Source organism: Pelodiscus sinensis, chromosome 3 (genome assembly GCF_049634645.1).
Source record: "Pelodiscus sinensis isolate JC-2024 chromosome 3, ASM4963464v1, whole genome shotgun sequence".
Classification (NCBI taxonomy): domain Eukaryota; kingdom Metazoa; phylum Chordata; order Testudines; family Trionychidae; genus Pelodiscus; species Pelodiscus sinensis.
This window is the reverse complement of record NC_134713.1, coordinates 120,091,434-120,107,751: the sequence shown is the minus strand read 5'-3', so window position 1 is coordinate 120,107,751 and position 16,318 is coordinate 120,091,434. Positions and strand designations below refer to the sequence as shown.

At 65.9% G+C, this 16,318-nt stretch overlaps 65 non-coding genes across 65 annotated transcripts; 33 read left to right on the top strand and 32 right to left on the bottom strand.

Moving 5' to 3' along the window:
* Positions 1-134: 134 nt before the first annotated feature.
* Positions 135-207, bottom strand: TRNAV-CAC (transfer RNA valine (anticodon CAC)). Its single transcript has one exon. It is a non-coding gene; the product is annotated as a tRNA-Val (tRNA).
* A 139-nt stretch (positions 208-346) lies between these two features.
* On the top strand, positions 347-417 carry TRNAG-GCC (transfer RNA glycine (anticodon GCC)). Its single transcript has one exon. It is a non-coding gene; the product is annotated as a tRNA-Gly (tRNA).
* An 81-nt stretch (positions 418-498) lies between these two features.
* On the top strand, positions 499-570 carry TRNAW-CCA (transfer RNA tryptophan (anticodon CCA)). Its single transcript has one exon. It is a non-coding gene; the product is annotated as a tRNA-Trp (tRNA).
* Positions 571-774: 204 nt separating this feature from the next.
* Positions 775-847, bottom strand: TRNAR-ACG (transfer RNA arginine (anticodon ACG)). The gene has a single exon. It is a non-coding gene; the product is annotated as a tRNA-Arg (tRNA).
* Positions 848-1,065: 218 nt separating this feature from the next.
* Positions 1,066-1,138, bottom strand: TRNAV-CAC (transfer RNA valine (anticodon CAC)). Its single transcript has one exon. It is a non-coding gene; the product is annotated as a tRNA-Val (tRNA).
* Positions 1,139-1,277: 139 nt separating this feature from the next.
* On the top strand, positions 1,278-1,348 carry TRNAG-GCC (transfer RNA glycine (anticodon GCC)). Its single transcript has one exon. It is a non-coding gene; the product is annotated as a tRNA-Gly (tRNA).
* Positions 1,349-1,705: 357 nt separating this feature from the next.
* On the bottom strand, positions 1,706-1,778 carry TRNAR-ACG (transfer RNA arginine (anticodon ACG)). Its single transcript has one exon. It is a non-coding gene; the product is annotated as a tRNA-Arg (tRNA).
* A 218-nt stretch (positions 1,779-1,996) lies between these two features.
* Positions 1,997-2,069, bottom strand: TRNAV-CAC (transfer RNA valine (anticodon CAC)). The gene has a single exon. It is a non-coding gene; the product is annotated as a tRNA-Val (tRNA).
* Positions 2,070-2,208: 139 nt separating this feature from the next.
* Positions 2,209-2,279, top strand: TRNAG-GCC (transfer RNA glycine (anticodon GCC)). The gene has a single exon. It is a non-coding gene; the product is annotated as a tRNA-Gly (tRNA).
* An 81-nt stretch (positions 2,280-2,360) lies between these two features.
* TRNAW-CCA (transfer RNA tryptophan (anticodon CCA)) lies at positions 2,361-2,432 on the top strand. Its single transcript has one exon. It is a non-coding gene; the product is annotated as a tRNA-Trp (tRNA).
* A 204-nt stretch (positions 2,433-2,636) lies between these two features.
* Positions 2,637-2,709, bottom strand: TRNAR-ACG (transfer RNA arginine (anticodon ACG)). The gene has a single exon. It is a non-coding gene; the product is annotated as a tRNA-Arg (tRNA).
* A 218-nt stretch (positions 2,710-2,927) lies between these two features.
* TRNAV-CAC (transfer RNA valine (anticodon CAC)) lies at positions 2,928-3,000 on the bottom strand. The gene has a single exon. It is a non-coding gene; the product is annotated as a tRNA-Val (tRNA).
* Positions 3,001-3,139: 139 nt separating this feature from the next.
* On the top strand, positions 3,140-3,210 carry TRNAG-GCC (transfer RNA glycine (anticodon GCC)). The gene has a single exon. It is a non-coding gene; the product is annotated as a tRNA-Gly (tRNA).
* An 81-nt stretch (positions 3,211-3,291) lies between these two features.
* On the top strand, positions 3,292-3,363 carry TRNAW-CCA (transfer RNA tryptophan (anticodon CCA)). The gene has a single exon. It is a non-coding gene; the product is annotated as a tRNA-Trp (tRNA).
* Positions 3,364-3,567: 204 nt separating this feature from the next.
* Positions 3,568-3,640, bottom strand: TRNAR-ACG (transfer RNA arginine (anticodon ACG)). Its single transcript has one exon. It is a non-coding gene; the product is annotated as a tRNA-Arg (tRNA).
* A 218-nt stretch (positions 3,641-3,858) lies between these two features.
* On the bottom strand, positions 3,859-3,931 carry TRNAV-CAC (transfer RNA valine (anticodon CAC)). Its single transcript has one exon. It is a non-coding gene; the product is annotated as a tRNA-Val (tRNA).
* A 139-nt stretch (positions 3,932-4,070) lies between these two features.
* On the top strand, positions 4,071-4,141 carry TRNAG-GCC (transfer RNA glycine (anticodon GCC)). Its single transcript has one exon. It is a non-coding gene; the product is annotated as a tRNA-Gly (tRNA).
* Positions 4,142-4,222: 81 nt separating this feature from the next.
* On the top strand, positions 4,223-4,294 carry TRNAW-CCA (transfer RNA tryptophan (anticodon CCA)). Its single transcript has one exon. It is a non-coding gene; the product is annotated as a tRNA-Trp (tRNA).
* Positions 4,295-4,498: 204 nt separating this feature from the next.
* On the bottom strand, positions 4,499-4,571 carry TRNAR-ACG (transfer RNA arginine (anticodon ACG)). Its single transcript has one exon. It is a non-coding gene; the product is annotated as a tRNA-Arg (tRNA).
* Positions 4,572-4,789: 218 nt separating this feature from the next.
* TRNAV-CAC (transfer RNA valine (anticodon CAC)) lies at positions 4,790-4,862 on the bottom strand. Its single transcript has one exon. It is a non-coding gene; the product is annotated as a tRNA-Val (tRNA).
* Positions 4,863-5,001: 139 nt separating this feature from the next.
* TRNAG-GCC (transfer RNA glycine (anticodon GCC)) lies at positions 5,002-5,072 on the top strand. Its single transcript has one exon. It is a non-coding gene; the product is annotated as a tRNA-Gly (tRNA).
* Positions 5,073-5,153: 81 nt separating this feature from the next.
* TRNAW-CCA (transfer RNA tryptophan (anticodon CCA)) lies at positions 5,154-5,225 on the top strand. The gene has a single exon. It is a non-coding gene; the product is annotated as a tRNA-Trp (tRNA).
* A 204-nt stretch (positions 5,226-5,429) lies between these two features.
* TRNAR-ACG (transfer RNA arginine (anticodon ACG)) lies at positions 5,430-5,502 on the bottom strand. Its single transcript has one exon. It is a non-coding gene; the product is annotated as a tRNA-Arg (tRNA).
* A 219-nt stretch (positions 5,503-5,721) lies between these two features.
* Positions 5,722-5,794, bottom strand: TRNAV-CAC (transfer RNA valine (anticodon CAC)). The gene has a single exon. It is a non-coding gene; the product is annotated as a tRNA-Val (tRNA).
* Positions 5,795-5,933: 139 nt separating this feature from the next.
* TRNAG-GCC (transfer RNA glycine (anticodon GCC)) lies at positions 5,934-6,004 on the top strand. Its single transcript has one exon. It is a non-coding gene; the product is annotated as a tRNA-Gly (tRNA).
* Positions 6,005-6,360: 356 nt separating this feature from the next.
* TRNAR-ACG (transfer RNA arginine (anticodon ACG)) lies at positions 6,361-6,433 on the bottom strand. Its single transcript has one exon. It is a non-coding gene; the product is annotated as a tRNA-Arg (tRNA).
* A 220-nt stretch (positions 6,434-6,653) lies between these two features.
* TRNAV-CAC (transfer RNA valine (anticodon CAC)) lies at positions 6,654-6,726 on the bottom strand. Its single transcript has one exon. It is a non-coding gene; the product is annotated as a tRNA-Val (tRNA).
* Positions 6,727-6,865: 139 nt separating this feature from the next.
* Positions 6,866-6,936, top strand: TRNAG-GCC (transfer RNA glycine (anticodon GCC)). The gene has a single exon. It is a non-coding gene; the product is annotated as a tRNA-Gly (tRNA).
* Positions 6,937-7,017: 81 nt separating this feature from the next.
* TRNAW-CCA (transfer RNA tryptophan (anticodon CCA)) lies at positions 7,018-7,089 on the top strand. The gene has a single exon. It is a non-coding gene; the product is annotated as a tRNA-Trp (tRNA).
* A 210-nt stretch (positions 7,090-7,299) lies between these two features.
* On the bottom strand, positions 7,300-7,372 carry TRNAR-ACG (transfer RNA arginine (anticodon ACG)). The gene has a single exon. It is a non-coding gene; the product is annotated as a tRNA-Arg (tRNA).
* Positions 7,373-7,591: 219 nt separating this feature from the next.
* On the bottom strand, positions 7,592-7,664 carry TRNAV-CAC (transfer RNA valine (anticodon CAC)). The gene has a single exon. It is a non-coding gene; the product is annotated as a tRNA-Val (tRNA).
* Positions 7,665-7,803: 139 nt separating this feature from the next.
* Positions 7,804-7,874, top strand: TRNAG-GCC (transfer RNA glycine (anticodon GCC)). The gene has a single exon. It is a non-coding gene; the product is annotated as a tRNA-Gly (tRNA).
* An 81-nt stretch (positions 7,875-7,955) lies between these two features.
* Positions 7,956-8,027, top strand: TRNAW-CCA (transfer RNA tryptophan (anticodon CCA)). Its single transcript has one exon. It is a non-coding gene; the product is annotated as a tRNA-Trp (tRNA).
* Positions 8,028-8,237: 210 nt separating this feature from the next.
* Positions 8,238-8,310, bottom strand: TRNAR-ACG (transfer RNA arginine (anticodon ACG)). Its single transcript has one exon. It is a non-coding gene; the product is annotated as a tRNA-Arg (tRNA).
* Positions 8,311-8,528: 218 nt separating this feature from the next.
* Positions 8,529-8,601, bottom strand: TRNAV-CAC (transfer RNA valine (anticodon CAC)). The gene has a single exon. It is a non-coding gene; the product is annotated as a tRNA-Val (tRNA).
* Positions 8,602-8,740: 139 nt separating this feature from the next.
* TRNAG-GCC (transfer RNA glycine (anticodon GCC)) lies at positions 8,741-8,811 on the top strand. The gene has a single exon. It is a non-coding gene; the product is annotated as a tRNA-Gly (tRNA).
* Positions 8,812-8,892: 81 nt separating this feature from the next.
* Positions 8,893-8,964, top strand: TRNAW-CCA (transfer RNA tryptophan (anticodon CCA)). Its single transcript has one exon. It is a non-coding gene; the product is annotated as a tRNA-Trp (tRNA).
* A 495-nt stretch (positions 8,965-9,459) lies between these two features.
* On the bottom strand, positions 9,460-9,532 carry TRNAV-CAC (transfer RNA valine (anticodon CAC)). Its single transcript has one exon. It is a non-coding gene; the product is annotated as a tRNA-Val (tRNA).
* A 139-nt stretch (positions 9,533-9,671) lies between these two features.
* Positions 9,672-9,742, top strand: TRNAG-GCC (transfer RNA glycine (anticodon GCC)). The gene has a single exon. It is a non-coding gene; the product is annotated as a tRNA-Gly (tRNA).
* Positions 9,743-9,823: 81 nt separating this feature from the next.
* TRNAW-CCA (transfer RNA tryptophan (anticodon CCA)) lies at positions 9,824-9,895 on the top strand. Its single transcript has one exon. It is a non-coding gene; the product is annotated as a tRNA-Trp (tRNA).
* Positions 9,896-10,099: 204 nt separating this feature from the next.
* On the bottom strand, positions 10,100-10,172 carry TRNAR-ACG (transfer RNA arginine (anticodon ACG)). The gene has a single exon. It is a non-coding gene; the product is annotated as a tRNA-Arg (tRNA).
* Positions 10,173-10,390: 218 nt separating this feature from the next.
* Positions 10,391-10,463, bottom strand: TRNAV-CAC (transfer RNA valine (anticodon CAC)). Its single transcript has one exon. It is a non-coding gene; the product is annotated as a tRNA-Val (tRNA).
* Positions 10,464-10,602: 139 nt separating this feature from the next.
* Positions 10,603-10,673, top strand: TRNAG-GCC (transfer RNA glycine (anticodon GCC)). Its single transcript has one exon. It is a non-coding gene; the product is annotated as a tRNA-Gly (tRNA).
* Positions 10,674-10,754: 81 nt separating this feature from the next.
* On the top strand, positions 10,755-10,826 carry TRNAW-CCA (transfer RNA tryptophan (anticodon CCA)). Its single transcript has one exon. It is a non-coding gene; the product is annotated as a tRNA-Trp (tRNA).
* Positions 10,827-11,030: 204 nt separating this feature from the next.
* TRNAR-ACG (transfer RNA arginine (anticodon ACG)) lies at positions 11,031-11,103 on the bottom strand. The gene has a single exon. It is a non-coding gene; the product is annotated as a tRNA-Arg (tRNA).
* A 218-nt stretch (positions 11,104-11,321) lies between these two features.
* Positions 11,322-11,394, bottom strand: TRNAV-CAC (transfer RNA valine (anticodon CAC)). The gene has a single exon. It is a non-coding gene; the product is annotated as a tRNA-Val (tRNA).
* Positions 11,395-11,533: 139 nt separating this feature from the next.
* On the top strand, positions 11,534-11,604 carry TRNAG-GCC (transfer RNA glycine (anticodon GCC)). Its single transcript has one exon. It is a non-coding gene; the product is annotated as a tRNA-Gly (tRNA).
* Positions 11,605-11,685: 81 nt separating this feature from the next.
* On the top strand, positions 11,686-11,757 carry TRNAW-CCA (transfer RNA tryptophan (anticodon CCA)). Its single transcript has one exon. It is a non-coding gene; the product is annotated as a tRNA-Trp (tRNA).
* Positions 11,758-12,252: 495 nt separating this feature from the next.
* Positions 12,253-12,325, bottom strand: TRNAV-CAC (transfer RNA valine (anticodon CAC)). Its single transcript has one exon. It is a non-coding gene; the product is annotated as a tRNA-Val (tRNA).
* Positions 12,326-12,464: 139 nt separating this feature from the next.
* On the top strand, positions 12,465-12,535 carry TRNAG-GCC (transfer RNA glycine (anticodon GCC)). The gene has a single exon. It is a non-coding gene; the product is annotated as a tRNA-Gly (tRNA).
* An 81-nt stretch (positions 12,536-12,616) lies between these two features.
* Positions 12,617-12,688, top strand: TRNAW-CCA (transfer RNA tryptophan (anticodon CCA)). Its single transcript has one exon. It is a non-coding gene; the product is annotated as a tRNA-Trp (tRNA).
* Positions 12,689-12,892: 204 nt separating this feature from the next.
* Positions 12,893-12,965, bottom strand: TRNAR-ACG (transfer RNA arginine (anticodon ACG)). The gene has a single exon. It is a non-coding gene; the product is annotated as a tRNA-Arg (tRNA).
* A 220-nt stretch (positions 12,966-13,185) lies between these two features.
* On the bottom strand, positions 13,186-13,258 carry TRNAV-CAC (transfer RNA valine (anticodon CAC)). Its single transcript has one exon. It is a non-coding gene; the product is annotated as a tRNA-Val (tRNA).
* Positions 13,259-13,397: 139 nt separating this feature from the next.
* Positions 13,398-13,468, top strand: TRNAG-GCC (transfer RNA glycine (anticodon GCC)). The gene has a single exon. It is a non-coding gene; the product is annotated as a tRNA-Gly (tRNA).
* Positions 13,469-13,549: 81 nt separating this feature from the next.
* On the top strand, positions 13,550-13,621 carry TRNAW-CCA (transfer RNA tryptophan (anticodon CCA)). The gene has a single exon. It is a non-coding gene; the product is annotated as a tRNA-Trp (tRNA).
* Positions 13,622-13,825: 204 nt separating this feature from the next.
* Positions 13,826-13,898, bottom strand: TRNAR-ACG (transfer RNA arginine (anticodon ACG)). Its single transcript has one exon. It is a non-coding gene; the product is annotated as a tRNA-Arg (tRNA).
* Positions 13,899-14,116: 218 nt separating this feature from the next.
* On the bottom strand, positions 14,117-14,189 carry TRNAV-CAC (transfer RNA valine (anticodon CAC)). Its single transcript has one exon. It is a non-coding gene; the product is annotated as a tRNA-Val (tRNA).
* A 139-nt stretch (positions 14,190-14,328) lies between these two features.
* On the top strand, positions 14,329-14,399 carry TRNAG-GCC (transfer RNA glycine (anticodon GCC)). The gene has a single exon. It is a non-coding gene; the product is annotated as a tRNA-Gly (tRNA).
* An 81-nt stretch (positions 14,400-14,480) lies between these two features.
* On the top strand, positions 14,481-14,552 carry TRNAW-CCA (transfer RNA tryptophan (anticodon CCA)). The gene has a single exon. It is a non-coding gene; the product is annotated as a tRNA-Trp (tRNA).
* A 204-nt stretch (positions 14,553-14,756) lies between these two features.
* On the bottom strand, positions 14,757-14,829 carry TRNAR-ACG (transfer RNA arginine (anticodon ACG)). Its single transcript has one exon. It is a non-coding gene; the product is annotated as a tRNA-Arg (tRNA).
* A 218-nt stretch (positions 14,830-15,047) lies between these two features.
* On the bottom strand, positions 15,048-15,120 carry TRNAV-CAC (transfer RNA valine (anticodon CAC)). Its single transcript has one exon. It is a non-coding gene; the product is annotated as a tRNA-Val (tRNA).
* Positions 15,121-15,259: 139 nt separating this feature from the next.
* On the top strand, positions 15,260-15,330 carry TRNAG-GCC (transfer RNA glycine (anticodon GCC)). Its single transcript has one exon. It is a non-coding gene; the product is annotated as a tRNA-Gly (tRNA).
* An 81-nt stretch (positions 15,331-15,411) lies between these two features.
* Positions 15,412-15,483, top strand: TRNAW-CCA (transfer RNA tryptophan (anticodon CCA)). The gene has a single exon. It is a non-coding gene; the product is annotated as a tRNA-Trp (tRNA).
* A 496-nt stretch (positions 15,484-15,979) lies between these two features.
* On the bottom strand, positions 15,980-16,052 carry TRNAV-CAC (transfer RNA valine (anticodon CAC)). The gene has a single exon. It is a non-coding gene; the product is annotated as a tRNA-Val (tRNA).
* A 139-nt stretch (positions 16,053-16,191) lies between these two features.
* Positions 16,192-16,262, top strand: TRNAG-GCC (transfer RNA glycine (anticodon GCC)). Its single transcript has one exon. It is a non-coding gene; the product is annotated as a tRNA-Gly (tRNA).
* Positions 16,263-16,318: the final 56 nt, after the last annotated feature.

The following is a 16,318-nucleotide window of genomic DNA, read 5'->3' as shown; positions in this document are numbered from 1 at the left end:
AAGAGAACGGCGGACAAAAGGCTGCCGTAGGCCCAGAGCAGCGAGCGAGAGGGCACGAGCGCACGCCCAGGCGGCGAGCAGCTGCCCACTTGTGCAAGCCTGCGTTTTTCCAGGCCCCACGGCAAAAGGAGGCCTGTTTCTGCCTGGTTTCGAACCAGGGACCTTTCGCGTGTGAAGCGAACGTGATAACCACTACACTACAGAAACCCAGGGCCCGACACGGCCACTGAGGGGCCTGCCGGAGAGGCCCCCTTTGGCTGGCAGGCCGCCGCCGCCTCGGGCCCTGGCAGGTGGCCGCACGGCCGAGAGCACAGGCTCCGCTCGAAGGCCGGTTCCTCCCAGCAAGGCATTGGTGGTTCAGTGGTAGAATTCTCGCCCGCCACGCGGGAGGCCCGTGTTCGATTCACGGCCAATGCAGCCCCTTCTTTTTCCGCCGCGGCTCCTTCCCGGCCCCGCTGCCCGCCCTCGCAGCACCAAGAGCTGCAGGGCCTGCCGGCTGGCCTCGTGGCGCAACGGCAGCGCGTCTGACTCCAGATCAGAAGGCTATGTGTTCAAATCACATCGGGGTCAGGCGGGCGAAAAGTTTGGCGGGCGAGGAGGCCCGGTCACGGCAATGGAGCGGCGCTGAAAGCCGCGGCCAGTGTTCCTCTTGGCCCCGTGGGGCACGCGCTTTTCCTGGCCGCCGGGGGAAGGAGAACAAAGAAGGGGAGGAAAGGGAAAGGGAAAGGGAAAGAAAAAAAAAAAGCACCCGCATCCCGGAAGGTGCCGTCACCACAAGCCAGGCAGGAGTCGAACCTGCAATCTCCTGATCCGTAGTCAGGCGCGTTATCCGTTGCGCCACTGGCCCACGCCTCCAGGTGAGGCGCGGGGGGGGGCCGGCGCCAGGACCGAGGGTGCTGCCCGCCCGGGCTTCTTTCTCCCAGCAGCACCGAAGAGAACGGCGGACAAAAGGCTGCCGTAGGCCCAGAGCAGCGAGCGAGAGGGCACGAGCGCACGCCCAGGCGGCGAGCAGCTGCCCACTTGTGCAAGCCTGCGTTTTTCCAGGCCCCACGGCAAAAGGAGGCCTGTTTCTGCCTGGTTTCGAACCAGGGACCTTTCGCGTGTGAAGCGAACGTGATAACCACTACACTACAGAAACCCAGGGCCCGACACGGCCACTGAGGGGCCTGCCGGAGAGGCCCCCTTTGGCTGGCAGGCCGCCACCGCCTCGGGCCCTGGCAGGTGGCCGCACGGCCGAGAGCACAGGCTCCGCTCGAAGGCCGGTTCCTCCCAGCAAGGCATTGGTGGTTCAGTGGTAGAATTCTCGCCCGCCACGCGGGAGGCCCGTGTTCGATTCACGGCCAATGCAGCCCCTTCTTTTTCCGCCGCGGCTCCTTCCCGGCCCCGCTGCCCGCCCTCGCAGCACCAAGAGCTGCAGGGCCTGCCGGCTGGCCTCGTGGCACAACGGCAGCGCGTCTGACTCCAGATCAGAAGGCTATGTGTTCAAATCACATCGGGGTCAGGCGGGCGAAAAGTTTGGCGGGCGAGGAGGCCCGGTCACGGCAATGGAGCGGCGCTGAAAGCCGCGGCCAGTGTTCCTCTTGGCCCCGTGGGGCACGCGCTTTTCCTGGCCGCCGGGGGAAGGAGAACAAAGAAGGGGAGGAAAGGGAAAGGGAAAGGGAAAGAAAAAAAAAAAGCACCCGCATCCCGGAAGGTGCCGTCACCACAAGCCAGGCAGGAGTCGAACCTGCAATCTCCTGATCCGTAGTCAGGCGCGTTATCCGTTGCGCCACTGGCCCACGCCTCCAGGTGAGGCGCGGGGGGGGGCCGGCGCCAGGACCGAGGGTGCTGCCCGCCCGGGCTTCTTTCTCCCAGCAGCACCGAAGAGAACGGCGGACAAAAGGCTGCCGTAGGCCCAGAGCAGCGAGCGAGAGGGCACGAGCGCACGCCCAGGCGGCGAGCAGCTGCCCACTTGTGCAAGCCTGCGTTTTTCCAGGCCCCACGGCAAAAGGAGGCCTGTTTCTGCCTGGTTTCGAACCAGGGACCTTTCGCGTGTGAAGCGAACGTGATAACCACTACACTACAGAAACCCAGGGCCCGACACGGCCACTGAGGGGCCTGCCGGAGAGGCCCCCTTTGGCTGGCAGGCCGCCGCCGCCTCGGGCCCTGGCAGGTGGCCGCACGGCCGAGAGCACAGGCTCCGCTCGAAGGCCGGTTCCTCCCAGCAAGGCATTGGTGGTTCAGTGGTAGAATTCTCGCCCGCCACGCGGGAGGCCCGTGTTCGATTCACGGCCAATGCAGCCCCTTCTTTTTCCGCCGCGGCTCCTTCCCGGCCCCGCTGCCCGCCCTCGCAGCACCAAGAGCTGCAGGGCCTGCCGGCTGGCCTCGTGGCGCAACGGCAGCGCGTCTGACTCCAGATCAGAAGGCTATGTGTTCAAATCACATCGGGGTCAGGCGGGCGAAAAGTTTGGCGGGCGAGGAGGCCCGGTCACGGCAATGGAGCGGCGCTGAAAGCCGCGGCCAGTGTTCCTCTTGGCCCCGTGGGGCACGCGCTTTTCCTGGCCGCCGGGGGAAGGAGAACAAAGAAGGGGAGGAAAGGGAAAGGGAAAGGGAAAGAAAAAAAAAAAGCACCCGCATCCCGGAAGGTGCCGTCACCACAAGCCAGGCAGGAGTCGAACCTGCAATCTCCTGATCCGTAGTCAGGCGCGTTATCCGTTGCGCCACTGGCCCACGCCTCCAGGTGAGGCGCGGGGGGGGGCCGGCGCCAGGACCGAGGGTGCTGCCCGCCCGGGCTTCTTTCTCCCAGCAGCACCGAAGAGAACGGCGGACAAAAGGCTGCCGTAGGCCCAGAGCAGCGAGCGAGAGGGCACGAGCGCACGCCCAGGCGGCGAGCAGCTGCCCACTTGTGCAAGCCTGCGTTTTTCCAGGCCCCACGGCAAAAGGAGGCCTGTTTCTGCCTGGTTTCGAACCAGGGACCTTTCGCGTGTGAAGCGAACGTGATAACCACTACACTACAGAAACCCAGGGCCCGACACGGCCACTGAGGGGCCTGCCGGAGAGGCCCCCTTTGGCTGGCAGGCCGCCGCCGCCTCGGGCCCTGGCAGGTGGCCGCACGGCCGAGAGCACAGGCTCCGCTCGAAGGCCGGTTCCTCCCAGCAAGGCATTGGTGGTTCAGTGGTAGAATTCTCGCCCGCCACGCGGGAGGCCCGTGTTCGATTCACGGCCAATGCAGCCCCTTCTTTTTCCGCCGCGGCTCCTTCCCGGCCCCGCTGCCCGCCCTCGCAGCACCAAGAGCTGCAGGGCCTGCCGGCTGGCCTCGTGGCGCAACGGCAGCGCGTCTGACTCCAGATCAGAAGGCTATGTGTTCAAATCACATCGGGGTCAGGCGGGCGAAAAGTTTGGCGGGCGAGGAGGCCCGGTCACGGCAATGGAGCGGCGCTGAAAGCCGCGGCCAGTGTTCCTCTTGGCCCCGTGGGGCACGCGCTTTTCCTGGCCGCCGGGGGAAGGAGAACAAAGAAGGGGAGGAAAGGGAAAGGGAAAGGGAAAGAAAAAAAAAAAGCACCCGCATCCCGGAAGGTGCCGTCACCACAAGCCAGGCAGGAGTCGAACCTGCAATCTCCTGATCCGTAGTCAGGCGCGTTATCCGTTGCGCCACTGGCCCACGCCTCCAGGTGAGGCGCGGGGGGGGGCCGGCGCCAGGACCGAGGGTGCTGCCCGCCCGGGCTTCTTTCTCCCAGCAGCACCGAAGAGAACGGCGGACAAAAGGCTGCCGTAGGCCCAGAGCAGCGAGCGAGAGGGCACGAGCGCACGCCCAGGCGGCGAGCAGCTGCCCACTTGTGCAAGCCTGCGTTTTTCCAGGCCCCACGGCAAAAGGAGGCCTGTTTCTGCCTGGTTTCGAACCAGGGACCTTTCGCGTGTGAAGCGAACGTGATAACCACTACACTACAGAAACCCAGGGCCCGACACGGCCACTGAGGGGCCTGCCGGAGAGGCCCCCTTTGGCTGGCAGGCCGCCGCCGCCTCGGGCCCTGGCAGGTGGCCGCACGGCCGAGAGCACAGGCTCCGCTCGAAGGCCGGTTCCTCCCAGCAAGGCATTGGTGGTTCAGTGGTAGAATTCTCGCCCGCCACGCGGGAGGCCCGTGTTCGATTCACGGCCAATGCAGCCCCTTCTTTTTCCGCCGCGGCTCCTTCCCGGCCCCGCTGCCCGCCCTCGCAGCACCAAGAGCTGCAGGGCCTGCCGGCTGGCCTCGTGGCGCAACGGCAGCGCGTCTGACTCCAGATCAGAAGGCTATGTGTTCAAATCACATCGGGGTCAGGCGGGCGAAAAGTTTGGCGGGCGAGGAGGCCCGGTCACGGCAATGGAGCGGCGCTGAAAGCCGCGGCCAGTGTTCCTCTTGGCCCCGTGGGGCACGCGCTTTTCCTGGCCGCCGGGGGAAGGAGAACAAAGAAGGGGAGGAAAGGGAAAGGGAAAGGGAAAGAAAAAAAAAAAGCACCCGCATCCCGGAAGGTGCCGTCACCACAAGCCAGGCAGGAGTCGAACCTGCAATCTCCTGATCCGTAGTCAGGCGCGTTATCCGTTGCGCCACTGGCCCACGCCTCCAGGTGAGGCGCGGGGGGGGGCCGGCGCCAGGACCGAGGGTGCTGCCCGCCCGGGCTTCTTTCTCCCAGCAGCACCGAAGAGAACGGCGGACAAAAGGCTGCCGTAGGCCCAGAGCAGCGAGCGAGAGGGCACGAGCGCACGCCCAGGCGGCGAGCAGCTGCCCACTTGTGCAAGCCTGCGTTTTTCCAGGCCCCACGGCAAAAGGAGGCCTGTTTCTGCCTGGTTTCGAACCAGGGACCTTTCGCGTGTGAAGCGAACGTGATAACCACTACACTACAGAAACCCAGGGCCCGACACGGCCACTGAGGGGCCTGCCGGAGAGGCCCCCTTTGGCTGGCAGGCCGCCGCCGCCTCGGGCCCTGGCAGGTGGCCGCACGGCCGAGAGCACAGGCTCCGCTCGAAGGCCGGTTCCTCCCAGCAAGGCATTGGTGGTTCAGTGGTAGAATTCTCGCCCGCCACGCGGGAGGCCCGTGTTCGATTCACGGCCAATGCAGCCCCTTCTTTTTCCGCCGCGGCTCCTTCCCGGCCCCGCTGCCCGCCCTCGCAGCACCAAGAGCTGCAGGGCCTGCCGGCTGGCCTCGTGGCGCAACGGCAGCGCGTCTGACTCCAGATCAGAAGGCTATGTGTTCAAATCACATCGGGGTCAGGCGGGCGAAAAGTTTGGCGGGCGAGGAGGCCCGGTCACGGCAATGGAGCGGCGCTGAAAGCCGCGGCCAGTGTTCCTCTTGGCCCCGTGGGGCACGCGCTTTTCCTGGCCGCCGGGGGAAGGAGAACAAAGAAGGGGAGGAAAGGGAAAGGGAAAGGGAAAGAAAAAAAAAAAGCACCCGCATCCCGGAAGGTGCCGTCACCACAAGCCAGGCAGGAGTCGAACCTGCAATCTCCTGATCCGTAGTCAGGCGCGTTATCCGTTGCGCCACTGGCCCACGCCTCCAGGTGAGGCGCGGGGGGGGGGCCGGCGCCAGGACCGAGGGTGCTGCCCGCCCGGGCTTCTTTCTCCCAGCAGCACCGAAGAGAACGGCGGACAAAAGGCTGCCGTAGGCCCAGAGCAGCGAGCGAGAGGGCACGAGCGCACGCCCAGGCGGCGAGCAGCTGCCCACTTGTGCAAGCCTGCGTTTTTCCAGGCCCCACGGCAAAAGGAGGCCTGTTTCTGCCTGGTTTCGAACCAGGGACCTTTCGCGTGTGAAGCGAACGTGATAACCACTACACTACAGAAACCCAGGGCCCGACACGGCCACTGAGGGGCCTGCCGGAGAGGCCCCCTTTGGCTGGCAGGCCGCCGCCGCCTCGGGCCCTGGCAGGTGGCCGCACGGCCGAGAGCACAGGCTCCGCTCGAAGGCCGGTTCCTCCCAGCAAGGCATTGGTGGTTCAGTGGTAGAATTCTCGCCCGCCACGCGGGAGGCCCGTGTTCGATTCACGGCCAATGCAGCCCCTTCTTTTTCCGCCGCGGCTCCTTCCCGGCCCCGCTGCCCGCCCTCGCAGCACCAAGAGCTGCAGGGCCTGCCGGCTGGCCTCGTGGTGCAACGGCAGCGCGTCTGACTCCAGATCAGAAGGCTATGTGTTCAAATCACATCGGGGTCAGGCGGGTGAAAAGTTTGGCGGGCGAGGAGGCCCGGTCACGGCAATGGAGCGGCGCTGAAAGCCGCGGCCAGTGTTCCTCTTGGCCCCGTGGGGCACGCGCTTTTCCTGGCCGCCGGGGGAAGGAGAACAAAGAAGGGGAGGAAAGGGAAAGGGAAAGGGAAAGAAAAAAAAAAGCACCCGCATCCCGGAAGGTGCCGTCACCACAAGCCAGGCAGGAGTCGAACCTGCAATCTCCTGATCCGTAGTCAGGCGCGTTATCCGTTGCGCCACTGGCCCACGCCTCCAGGTGAGGCGCGGGGGGGGGGGCCGGCGCCAGGACCGAGGGTGCTGCCCGCCCGGGCTTCTTTCTCCCAGCAGCACCGAAGAGAACGGCGGACAAAAGGCTGCCGTAGGCCCAGAGCAGCGAGCGAGAGGGCACGAGCGCACGCCCAGGCGGCGAGCAGCTGCCCACTTGTGCAAGCCTGCGTTTTTCCAGGCCCCACGGCAAAAGGAGGCCTGTTTCTGCCTGGTTTCGAACCAGGGACCTTTCGCGTGTGAAGCGAACGTGATAACCACTACACTACAGAAACCCAGGGCCCGACACGGCCACTGAGGGGCCTGCCGGAGAGGCCCCCTTTGGCTGGCAGGCCGCCGCCGCCTCGGGCCCTGGCAGGTGGCCGCACGGCCGAGAGCACAGGCTCCGCTCGAAGGCCGGTTCCTCCCAGCAAGGCATTGGTGGTTCAGTGGTAGAATTCTCGCCCGCCACGCGGGAGGCCCGTGTTCGATTCACGGCCAATGCAGCCCCTTCTTTTTCCGCCGCGGCTCCTTCCCGGCCCCGCTGCCCGCCCTCGCAGCACCAAGAGCTGCAGGGCCTGCCGGCTGGCCTCGTGGCGCAACGGCAGCGCGTCTGACTCCAGATCAGAAGGCTATGTGTTCAAATCACATCGGGGTCAGGCGGGCGAAAAGTTTGGCGGGCGAGGAGGCCCGGTCACGGCAATGGAGCGGCGCTGAAAGCCGCGGCCAGTGTTCCTCTTGGCCCCGTGGGGCACGCGCTTTTCCTGGCCGCCGGGGGAAGGAGAACAAAGAAGGGGAGGAAAGGGAAAGGGAAAGGGAAAGGGAAAGAAAAAAAAAAAGCACCCGCATCCCGGAAGGTGCCGTCACCACAAGCCAGGCAGGAGTCGAACCTGCAATCTCCTGATCCGTAGTCAGGCGCGTTATCCGTTGCGCCACTGGCCCACGCCTCCAGGTGAGGCGCGGGGGGGGGGCCGGCGCCAGGACCGAGGGTGCTGCCCGCCCGGGCTTCTTTCTCCCAGCAGCACCGAAGAGAACGGCGGACAAAAGGCTGCCGTAGGCCCAGAGCAGCGAGCGAGAGGGCACGAGCGCACGCCCAGGCGGCGAGCAGCTGCCCACTTGTGCAAGCCTGCGTTTTTCCAGGCCCCACGGCAAAAGGAGGCCTGTTTCTGCCTGGTTTCGAACCAGGGACCTTTCGCGTGTGAAGCGAACGTGATAACCACTACACTACAGAAACCCAGGGCCCGACACGGCCACTGAGGGGCCTGCCGGAGAGGCCCCCTTTGGCTGGCAGGCCGCCGCCGCCTCGGGCCCTGGCAGGTGGCCGCACGGCCGAGAGCACAGGCTCCGCTCGAAGGCCGGTTCCTCCCAGCAAGGCATTGGTGGTTCAGTGGTAGAATTCTCGCCCGCCACGCGGGAGGCCCGTGTTCGATTCACGGCCAATGCAGCCCCTTCTTTTTCCGCCGCGGCTCCTTCCCGGCCCCGCTGCCCGCCCTCGCAGCACCAAGAGCTGCAGGGCCTGCCGGCTGGCCTCGTGGCGCAACGGCAGCGCGTCTGACTCCAGATCAGAAGGCTATGTGTTCAAATCACATCGGGGTCAGGCGGGCGAAAAGTTTGGCGGGCGAGGAGGCCCGGTCACGGCAATGGAGCGGCGCTGAAAGCCGCGGCCAGTGTTCCTCTTGGCCCCGTGGGGCACGCGCTTTTCCTGGCCGCCGGGGGAAGGAGAACAAAGAAGGGGAGGAAAGGGAAAGGGAAAGGGAAAGGGAAAGAAAAAAAAAAAGCACCCGCATCCCGGAAGGTGCCGTCACCACAAGCCAGGCAGGAGTCGAACCTGCAATCTCCTGATCCGTAGTCAGGCGCGTTATCCGTTGCGCCACTGGCCCACGCCTCCAGGTGAGGCGCGGGGGGGGGCCGGCGCCAGGACCGAGGGTGCTGCCCGCCCGGGCTTCTTTCTCCCAGCAGCACCGAAGAGAACGGCGGACAAAAGGCTGCCGTAGGCCCAGAGCAGCGAGCGAGAGGGCACGAGCGCACGCCCAGGCGGCGAGCAGCTGCCCACTTGTGCAAGCCTGCGTTTTTCCAGGCCCCACGGCAAAAGGAGGCCTGTTTCTGCCTGGTTTCGAACCAGGGACCTTTCGCGTGTGAAGCGAACGTGATAACCACTACACTACAGAAACCCAGGGCCCGACACGGCCACTGAGGGGCCTGCCGGAGAGGCCCCCTTTGGCTGGCAGGCCGCCGCCGCCTCGGGCCCTGGCAGGTGGCCGCACGGCCGAGAGCACAGGCTCCGCTCGAAGGCCGGTTCCTCCCAGCAAGGCATTGGTGGTTCAGTGGTAGAATTCTCGCCCGCCACGCGGGAGGCCCGTGTTCGATTCACGGCCAATGCAGCCCCTTCTTTTTCCGCCGCGGCTCCTTCCCGGCCCCGCTGCCCGCCCTCGCAGCACCAAGAGCTGCAGGGCCTGCCGGCTGGCCTCGTGGCGCAACGGCAGCGCGTCTGACTCCAGATCAGAAGGCTATGTGTTCAAATCACATCGGGGTCAGGCGGGCGAAAAGTTTGGCGGGCGAGGAGGCCCGTTCACGGCAATGGAGCGGCGCTGAAAGCCGCGGCCAGTGTTCCTCTTGGCCCCGTGGGGCACGCGCTTTTCCTGGCCGCCGGGGGAAGGAGAACAAAGAAGGGGAGGAAAGGGAAAGGGAAAGGGAAAGAAAAAAAAAAAGCACCCGCATCCCGGAAGGTGCCGTCACCACAAGCCAGGCAGGAGTCGAACCTGCAATCTCCTGATCCGTAGTCAGGCACGTTATCCGTTGCGCCACTGGCCCACGCCTCCAGGTGAGGCGCGGGGGGGGGCCGGCGCCAGGACCGAGGGTGCTGCCCGCCCGGGCTTCTTTCTCCCAGCAGCACCGAAGAGAACGGCGGACAAAAGGCTGCCGTAGGCCCAGAGCAGCGAGCGAGAGGGCACGAGCGCACGCCCAGGCGGCGAGCAGCTGCCCACTTGTGCAAGCCTGCGTTTTTCCAGGCCCCACGGCAAAAGGAGGCCTGTTTCTGCCTGGTTTCGAACCAGGGACCTTTCGCGTGTGAAGCGAACGTGATAACCACTACACTACAGAAACCCAGGGCCCGACACGGCCACTGAGGGGCCTGCCGGAGAGGCCCCCTTTGGCTGGCAGGCCGCCGCCGCCTCGGGCCCTGGCAGGTGGCCGCACGGCCGAGAGCACAGGCTCCGCTCGAAGGCCGGTTCCTCCCAGCAAGGCATTGGTGGTTCAGTGGTAGAATTCTCGCCCGCCACGCGGGAGGCCCGTGTTCGATTCACGGCCAATGCAGCCCCTTCTTTTTCCGCCGCGGCTCCTTCCCGGCCCCGCTGCCCGCCCTCGCAGCACCAAGAGCTGCAGGGCCTGCCGGCTGGCCTCGTGGCGCAACGGCAGCGCGTCTGACTCCAGATCAGAAGGCTATGTGTTCAAATCACATCGGGGTCAGGCGGGCGAAAAGTTTGGCGGGCGAGGAGGCCCGGTCACGGCAATGGAGCGGCGCTGAAAGCCGCGGCCAGTGTTCCTCTTGGCCCCGTGGGGCACGCGCTTTTCCTGGCCGCCGGGGGAAGGAGAACAAAGAAGGGGAGGAAAGGGAAAGGGAAAGGGAAAGAAAAAAAAAAAGCACCCGCATCCCGGAAGGTGCCGTCACCACAAGCCAGGCAGGAGTCGAACCTGCAATCTCCTGATCCGTAGTCAGGCGCGTTATCCGTTGCGCCACTGGCCCACGCCTCCAGGTGAGGCGCGGGGGGGGGCCGGCGCCAGGACCGAGGGTGCTGCCCGCCCGGGCTTCTTTCTCCCAGCAGCACCGAAGAGAACGGCGGACAAAAGGCTGCCGTAGGCCCAGAGCAGCGAGCGAGAGGGCACGAGCGCACGCCCAGGCGGCGAGCAGCTGCCCACTTGTGCAAGCCTGCGTTTTTCCAGGCCCCACGGCAAAAGGAGGCCTGTTTCTGCCTGGTTTCGAACCAGGGACCTTTCGCGTGTGAAGCGAACGTGATAACCACTACACTACAGAAACCCAGGGCCCGACACGGCCACTGAGGGGCCTGCCGGAGAGGCCCCCTTTGGCTGGCAGGCCGCCGCCGCCTCGGGCCCTGGCAGGTGGCCGCACGGCCGAGAGCACAGGCTCCGCTCGAAGGCCGGTTCCTCCCAGCAAGGCATTGGTGGTTCAGTGGTAGAATTCTCGCCCGCCACGCGGGAGGCCCGTGTTCGATTCACGGCCAATGCAGCCCCTTCTTTTTCCGCCGCGGCTCCTTCCCGGCCCCGCTGCCCGCCCTCGCAGCACCAAGAGCTGCAGGGCCTGCCGGCTGGCCTCGTGGCGCAACGGCAGCGCGTCTGACTCCAGATCAGAAGGCTATGTGTTCAAATCACATCGGGGTCAGGCGGGCGAAAAGTTTGGCGGGCGAGGAGGCCCGGTCACGGCAATGGAGCGGCGCTGAAAGCCGCGGCCAGTGTTCCTCTTGGCCCCGTGGGGCACGCGCTTTTCCTGGCCGCCGGGGGAAGGAGAACAAAGAAGGGGAGGAAAGGGAAAGGGAAAGGGAAAGAAAAAAAAAAAGCACCCGCATCCCGGAAGGTGCCGTCACCACAAGCCAGGCAGGAGTCGAACCTGCAATCTCCTGATCCGTAGTCAGGCGCGTTATCCGTTGCGCCACTGGCCCACGCCTCCAGGTGAGGCGCGGGGGGGGGCCGGCGCCAGGACCGAGGGTGCTGCCCGCCCGGGCTTCTTTCTCCCAGCAGCACCGAAGAGAACGGCGGACAAAAGGCTGCCGTAGGCCCAGAGCAGCGAGCGAGAGGGCACGAGCGCACGCCCAGGCGGCGAGCAGCTGCCCACTTGTGCAAGCCTGCGTTTTTCCAGGCCCCACGGCAAAAGGAGGCCTGTTTCTGCCTGGTTTCGAACCAGGGACCTTTCGCGTGTGAAGCGAACGTGATAACCACTACACTACAGAAACCCAGGGCCCGACACGGCCACTGAGGGGCCTGCCGGAGAGGCCCCCTTTGGCTGGCAGGCCGCCGCCGCCTCGGGCCCTGGCAGGTGGCCGCACGGCCGAGAGCACAGGCTCCGCTCGAAGGCCGGTTCCTCCCAGCAAGGCATTGGTGGTTCAGTGGTAGAATTCTCGCCCGCCACGCGGGAGGCCCGTGTTCGATTCACGGCCAATGCAGCCCCTTCTTTTTCCGCCGCGGCTCCTTCCCGGCCCCGCTGCCCGCCCTCGCAGCACCAAGAGCTGCAGGGCCTGCCGGCTGGCCTCGTGGCGCAACGGCAGCGCGTCTGACTCCAGATCAGAAGGCTATGTGTTCAAATCACATCGGGGTCAGGCGGGCGAAAAGTTTGGCGGGCGAGGAGGCCCGGTCACGGCAATGGAGCGGCGCTGAAAGCCGCGGCCAGTGTTCCTCTTGGCCCCGTGGGGCACGCGCTTTTCCTGGCCGCCGGGGGAAGGAGAACAAAGAAGGGGAGGAAAGGGAAAGGGAAAGGGAAAGAAAAAAAAAAAGCACCCGCATCCCGGAAGGTGCCGTCACCACAAGCCAGGCAGAAGTCGAACCTGCAATCTCCTGATCCGTAGTCAGGCGCGTTATCCGTTGCGCCACTGGCCCACGCCTCCAGGTGAGGCGCGGGGGGGGGCCGGCGCCAGGACCGAGGGTGCTGCCCGCCCGGGCTTCTTTCTCCCAGCAGCACCGAAGAGAACGGCGGACAAAAGGCTGCCGTAGGCCCAGAGCAGCGAGCGAGAGGGCACGAGCGCACGCCCAGGCGGCGAGCAGCTGCCCACTTGTGCAAGCCTGCGTTTTTCCAGGCCCCACGGCAAAAGGAGGCCTGTTTCTGCCTGGTTTCGAACCAGGGACCTTTCGCGTGTGAAGCGAACGTGATAACCACTACACTACAGAAACCCAGGGCCCGACACGGCCACTGAGGGGCCTGCCGGAGAGGCCCCCTTTGGCTGGCAGGCCGCCGCCGCCTCGGGCCCTGGCAGGTGGCCGCACGGCCGAGAGCACAGGCTCCGCTCGAAGGCCGGTTCCTCCCAGCAAGGCATTGGTGGTTCAGTGGTAGAATTCTCGCCCGCCACGCGGGAGGCCCGTGTTCGATTCACGGCCAATGCAGCCCCTTCTTTTTCCGCCGCGGCTCCTTCCCGGCCCCGCTGCCCGCCCTCGCAGCACCAAGAGCTGCAGGGCCTGCCGGCTGGCCTCGTGGCGCAACGGCAGCGCGTCTGACTCCAGATCAGAAGGCTATGTGTTCAAATCACATCGGGGTCAGGCGGGCGAAAAGTTTGGCGGGCGAGGAGGCCCGGTCACGGCAATGGAGCGGCGCTGAAAGCCGCGGCCAGTGTTCCTCTTGGCCCCGTGGGGCACGCGCTTTTCCTGGCCGCCGGGGGAAGGAGAACAAAGAAGGGGAGGAAAGGGAAAGGGAAAGGGAAAGAAAAAAAAAAAGCACCCGCATCCCGGAAGGTGCCGTCACCACAAGCCAGGCAGGAGTCGAACCTGCAATCTCCTGATCCGTAGTCAGGCGCGTTATCCGTTGCGCCACTGGCCCACGCCTCCAGGTGAGGCGCGGGGGGGGGGGCCGGCGCCAGGACCGAGGGTGCTGCCCGCCCGGGCTTCTTTCTCCCAGCAGCACCGAAGAGAACGGCGGACAAAAGGCTGCCGTAGGCCCAGAGCAGCGAGCGAGAGGGCACGAGCGCACGCCCAGGCGGCGAGCAGCTGCCCACTTGTGCAAGCCTGCGTTTTTCCAGGCCCCACGGCAAAAGGAGGCCTGTTTCTGCCTGGTTTCGAACCAGGGACCTTTCGCGTGTGAAGCGAACGTGATAACCACTACACTACAGAAACCCAGGGCCCGACACGGCCACTGAGGGGCCTGCCGGAGAGGCCCCCTTTGGCTGGCAGGCCGCCGCCGCCTCGGGCCCTGGCAGGTGGCCGCACGGCCGAGAGCACAGGCTCCGCTCGAAGGCCGGTTCCTCCCAGCAAGGCATTGGTGGTTCAGTGGTAGAATTCTCGCCCGCCACGCGGGAGGCCCGTGTTCGATTCACGGCCAATGCAGCCCCTTCTTTTTCCGCCGCGGCTCCTTCCCGGCCCCGCTGCCCGCCCTCGCAGCACCAAGAGCTGCAGGGCCTGCCGGCTGGCCTCGTGGCGCAACGGCAGCGCGTCTGACTCCAGATCAGAAGGCTATGTGTTCAAATCACATCGGGGTCAGGCGGGCGAAAAGTTTGGCGGGCGAGGAGGCCCGGTCACGGCAATGGAGCGGCGCTGAAAGCCGCGGCCAGTGTTCCTCTTGGCCCCGTGGGGCACGCGCTTTTCCTGGCCGCCGGGGGAAGGAGAACAAAGAAGGGGAGGAAAGGGAAAGGGAAAGGGAAAGAAAAAAAAAAAGCACCCGCATCCCGGAAGGTGCCGTCACCACAAGCCAGGCAGGAGTCGAACCTGCAATCTCCTGATCCGTAGTCAGGCGCGTTATCCGTTGCGCCACTGGCCCACGCCTCCAGGTGAGGCGCGGGGGGGGGCCGGCGCCAGGACCGAGGGTGCTGCCCGCCCGGGCTTCTTTCTCCCAGCAGCACCGAAGAGAACGGCGGACAAAAGGCTGCCGTAGGCCCAGAGCAGCGAGCGAGAGGGCACGAGCGCACGCCCAGGCGGCGAGCAGCTGCCCACTTGTGCAAGCCTGCGTTTTTCCAGGCCCCACGGCAAAAGGAGGCCTGTTTCTGCCTGGTTTCGAACCAGGGACCTTTCGCGTGTGAAGCGAACGTGATAACCACTACACTACAGAAACCCAGGGCCCGACACGGCCACTGAGGGGCCTGCCGGAGAGGCCCCCTTTGGCTGGCAGGCCGCCGCCGCCTCGGGCCCTGGCAGGTGGCCGCACGGCCGAGAGCACAGGCTCCGCTCGAAGGCCGGTTCCTCCCAGCAAGGCATTGGTGGTTCAGTGGTAGAATTCTCGCCCGCCACGCGGGAGGCCCGTGTTCGATTCACGGCCAATGCAGCCCCTTCTTTTTCCGCCGCGGCTCCTTCCCGGCCCCGCTGCCCGCCCTCGCAGCACCAAGAGCTGCAGGGCCTGCCGGCTGGCCTCGTGGCGCAACGGCAGCGCGTCTGACTCCAGATCAGAAGGCTATGTGTTCAAATCACATCGGGGTCAGGCGGGCGAAAAGTTTGGCGGGCGAGGAGGCCCGGTCACGGCAATGGAGCGGCGCTGAAAGCCGCGGCCAGTGTTCCTCTTGGCCCCGTGGGGCACGCGCTTTTCCTGGCCGCCGGGGGAAGGAGAACAAAGAAGGGGAGGAAAGGGAAAGGGAAAGGGAAAGAAAAAAAAAAAGCACCCGCATCCCGGAAGGTGCCGTCACCACAAGCCAGGCAGGAGTCGAACCTGCAATCTCCTGATCCGTAGTCAGGCGCGTTATCCGTTGCGCCACTGGCCCACGCCTCCAGGTGAGGCGCGGGGGGGGGCCGGCGCCAGGACCGAGGGTGCTGCCCGCCCGGGCTTCTTTCTCCCAGCAGCACCGAAGAGAACGGCGGACAAAAGGCTGCCGTAGGCCCAGAGCAGCGAGCGAGAGGGCACGAGCGCACGCCCAGGCGGCGAGCAGCTGCCCACTTGTGCAAGCCTGCGTTTTTCCAGGCCCCACGGCAAAAGGAGGCCTGTTTCTGCCTGGTTTCGAACCAGGGACCTTTCGCGTGTGAAGCGAACGTGATAACCACTACACTACAGAAACCCAGGGCCCGACACGGCCACTGAGGGGCCTGCCGGAGAGGCCCCCTTTGGCTGGCAGGCCGCCGCCGCCTCGGGCCCTGGCAGGTGGCCGCACGGCCGAGAGCACAGGCTCCGCTCGAAGGCCGGTTCCTCCCAGCAAGGCATTGGTGGTTCAGTGGTAGAATTCTCGCCCGCCACGCGGGAGGCCCGTGTTCGATTCACGGCCAATGCAGCCCCTTCTTTTTCCGCCGCGGCTCCTTCCCGGCCCCGCTGCCCGCCCTCGCAGCACCAAGAGCTGCAGGGCCTGCCGGCTGGCCTCGTGGCGCAACGGCAGCGCGTCTGACTCCAGATCAGAAGGCTATGTGTTCAAATCACATCGGGGTCAGGCGGGCGAAAAGTTTGGCGGGCGAGGAGGCCCGGTCACGGCAATGGAGCGGCGCTGAAAGCCGCGGCCAGTGTTCCTCTTGGCCCCGTGGGGCACGCGCTTTTCCTGGCCGCCGGGGGAAGGAGAACAAAGAAGGGGAGGAAAGGGAAAGGGAAAGGGAAAGAAAAAAAAAAAGCACCCGCATCCCGGAAGGTGCCGTCACCACAAGCCAGGCAGGAGTCGAACCTGCAATCTCCTGATCCGTAGTCAGGCGCGTTATCCGTTGCACCACTGGCCCACGCCTCCAGGTGAGGCGCGGGGGGGGGGCCGGCGCCAGGACCGAGGGTGCTGCCCGCCCGGGCTTCTTTCTCCCAGCAGCACCGAAGAGAACGGCGGACAAAAGGCTGCCGTAGGCCCAGAGCAGCGAGCGAGAGGGCACGAGCGCACGCCCAGGCGGCGAGCAGCTGCCCACTTGTGCAAGCCTGCGTTTTTCCAGGCCCCACGGCAAAAGGAGGCCTGTTTCTGCCTGGTTTCGAACCAGGGACCTTTCGCGTGTGAAGCGAACGTGATAACCACTACACTACAGAAACCCAGGGCCCGACACGGCCACTGAGGGGCCTGCCGGAGAGGCCCCCTTTGGCTGGCAGGCCGCCGCCGCCTCGGGCCCTGGCAGGTGGCCGCACGGCCGAGAGCACAGGCTCCGCTCGAAGGCCGGTTCCTCCCAGCAAGGCATTGGTGGTTCAGTGGTAGAATTCTCGCCCGCCACGCGGGAGGCCCGTGTTCGATTCACGGCCAATGCAGCCCCTTCTTTTTCCGCCGCGGCTCCTTCCCGGCCCCGCTGCCCGCCCTCGCAGCA